This window comes from Chelonoidis abingdonii, unplaced genomic scaffold (genome assembly GCF_003597395.2).
Source record: "Chelonoidis abingdonii isolate Lonesome George unplaced genomic scaffold, CheloAbing_2.0 scaffold2832, whole genome shotgun sequence".
In the NCBI taxonomy this organism is placed as follows: Eukaryota; Metazoa; Chordata; order Testudines; family Testudinidae; genus Chelonoidis; species Chelonoidis abingdonii.
In genome coordinates this window covers 728-2,554 of record NW_027427093.1, presented here as the reverse complement: position 1 = coordinate 2,554, position 1,827 = coordinate 728, and the positions used below count along the sequence as shown (strand labels likewise).

Here is a 1,827-nt window from a genome sequence, read left to right as displayed (position 1 = left end):
TTCCCTGCCCTGCCCCCATTCCAACCCCTTCCCCAAAGTCCCCGCCCCAACTCCACCCCCTCCCTGCCCCTATTGGACTCCTTCCCCAAATCCTGACCCTGGCCTCATTTCTTCCCCACCTCCTCCCCTGAGCGTGCCATGTTCCTGCTCCTCCTTCCTCCCTCCCACAGCCTATTACGCTGTGAAACAGATGTTTTGTGGCAGCAAGTACTGGGGGCTAAGGGGAGAAGTGGGGACGCAGCATTCTCAGGGGAGGAGGTGGAGGTGAGCTGGCTGGGTGGGGCAGGGAGTTTGGTTGTCGGTGGGTGCAGAGCACCCCCCAATTTTTCCCCGTAGGTGCTCCAGCCCCAGAGCACCCAAGGAGTCAGTACCTATGTCTGTAAGAGTCATTAACATAAAGGAGTCCATTTTCAGAACAGTGAGCCAAGGGATTCATACTACAACTCCCCACAAACAGAGAGGGATTTATGGTCACATCACCCACAGATCTCTCAGAAAGTACCTCCTTCTTTAGACCACTATAACCTACAATCTTCTTGCCTTCTGGACAAGTAGAACTAATACGATAACCAAAAAGATCATAATTTAGATCTCTCCTTTTAGGATTTTGGCACTCCAGGAAAATTTCCTCCTTCAATTTAAAATGGATGTAAGTAGCACTATTTTCTAATACATTCATTCTGCTTTTTTCAGCTGAGATAACTCAGCTCTAACCTCAACCCATTATCATTTTTTCCCCTGCATTCAGGCTTGTAGTACAGAAGAAAGGAAGAATGATTTTGAGAAAATCTTTGCACACTACGATGTTGTGAGTTCTGTGGGGTGTTTTATTATATTGCAGTTTAAGTGGCACATCTGGACTTGGACTCGCATTCATTCCTATGCAGTGTAGCATTGGATGATGCTGTATTGTTAGGGGTCTCTTTCCTTATGGGAAGCAGTGGTTATAGAATCACAGAAGCAGGGCTGGCCTTAGCTCTGTGTCCTTCAAACAGTTTTGCACCACATGCTTGCCTCACCCCATGAACCAAAATGCCACCCTCAAAACCCCATTCATAGCTCTTTTGATTGCAGCACCCGTGGGGCACAGCAGAGACTGAATTCCCTAATTGTCCTATATCACTTGGAAAGCAGCACTTCAGTGCCATTTCCTGCCTTCACCGGACTTGTAGGGTAGTCACCAAAAGGCCTCACAAACAGCTGAGGGAAGATGTCATCACAGTTTATGGGGAGAGGAGAAATCACAGGTGATGGTTTGGAGGATAGAATTTTACAGATACATGGAGTTTGGGGGGACCTGATGGCTAGAAAATATTATTATATTTCTGACTTGGTGAAATGCCTTTAATGTTTCCTCTGTCTTTCAGAGTAAAACAGGAGAACTGGAAGGTCCAGAAGTGGATGGGTTTGTCAAAGATATGATGGAGCTTGTCAAGGTGGCTTCAGGATTCTTTGCCTTTATTGTTTCCCATATTTTTCATAGGAATGATATGTTCCTGATTTGCACAAACCTTTGAAAATCTGAAATCAAATTTAGTCATAAGAAGAAATTAATTTCATGGTCTCTGCGTGAACACTGTTGGACATTTGTCCATGTCACACTAACACTGTCAGACACACAGTCTGGTATAATTCAAAATGACCAGCAGTTTCTTCTTAATAGAGGCCTAAGATAGTTCTAAATTAGACAGACAATGCAGTTCAACAAACACTAGTTGAAGGTTCAATCTCTGACTGTGCACATACACGCTTTTTCCTTTGGCCAAGTTCATGTAGGATTCAATGATTGAAGGGCACTGATTTAGCTGTCGGGGGTAAAGGGGAAAG

At 44.9% G+C, this 1,827-nt stretch overlaps 1 long non-coding RNA gene across 1 annotated transcript; it reads left to right on the top strand.

Moving 5' to 3' along the window:
- Window positions 1–550: 550 nt before the first annotated feature.
- On the top strand, window positions 551–1,441 carry LOC116817531 (uncharacterized). The gene is made up of 3 exons (XR_004371954.2): window positions 551–649; window positions 749–808; window positions 1,368–1,441. It is a non-coding gene; the product is annotated as an uncharacterized LOC116817531 (long non-coding RNA).
- The last annotated feature ends 386 nt before the right edge of the window (window positions 1,442–1,827 follow it).